Below are 1,114 nucleotides of genomic sequence, written 5' to 3' on the forward strand. Positions count from 1 at the left end.
TAGTCAAAACATCTTTATGATATTTTCTGCTTTCAGCCAAGATCCATTGGACATTAGCAATGATATCCCTCATTCCACATCCTCTTCTGAATCCGGCTTGAACCTCTGGAAGTTTTCTGTCAATGTATTCTTACAGCCTTTTCTGTATTAACTCTACTCGCATGGGATATCAAAGATATTGTCCAATGATTTCAGCATTCCATTGGATCACCTCTCTTTGGAATGGGGACAAATATGGATCTCTTTCAGTTGGTCAGATAGTTGTCTTCCAAATATCTTGGCATAGATGAGTGAGTGCCTCCAGTGCTGCCTCACTTTCTTGAAAGATTTCAATTTTTAGTCCATCAATTCCTGGTTCCTTGTTTTATGACAATTCCTTCAATGTACATCAGACTTCTTCCTTCAGTATCACTGGCTCTTGATCATATGCTACCTCTGGAAATGGTTGAACATCAACCATGTCCTTTTGGCACAGTGACTCTGCATTCCTTCAATTTTCTTTTGATGCTTTCTGCATCATTCAATTATTTGCCCAGAGAATCTTTCAATATCGAACATCAAGGCTTGAATTGTTTCTTCAGTTCCCCCAGCTTGCAAAATGCTAAGCATGTTCTTCTCTTTGGTTTTCTGACTCCAGATCTTTGCATATTTTTTTGCAATATTTGACTTTGTCTTCTCGAGCTCCTTTACCTTTTCATCCAGCTTCTTTACCTTCCCTTTTCTTCCAATTGCATTAGCATCTCTACACTGCAGAGAAAGTTTCAGTGTCTCCTCTGACATCCATTTTGATCTTTACCTTCTTTCTTGGTTTCTTAATGACTTTTAGCTTTCTTCTTGTATTATGTTCTAATACCACTATTATTCAAATTTACGCACCAACCACTAAAGCCAGTGAGGATGAGAAGAATTCTACCAACTTCTTCAATCAAATTGTATTTATCATTGCTGGTGATTTGAATCCGAAGGTTGGGAACAAAGAAGAAGGATCAGTAGTTGGAAAATACGGCCTTGGTGATAGAAATGATACTAAAGATTGCATGATAGAATTCTGTAAAATCAATGATTTGTTCATTTCAAATACCTTTTTAGACAGGATTGTATCAAGATTGATATC

The sequence above is a fragment of the Chrysochloris asiatica genome, unplaced genomic scaffold, assembly GCF_000296735.1.
Source record: "Chrysochloris asiatica unplaced genomic scaffold, ChrAsi1.0 scaffold00061, whole genome shotgun sequence".
NCBI lineage: Eukaryota > Metazoa > Chordata > Mammalia > Afrosoricida > Chrysochloridae > Chrysochloris > Chrysochloris asiatica.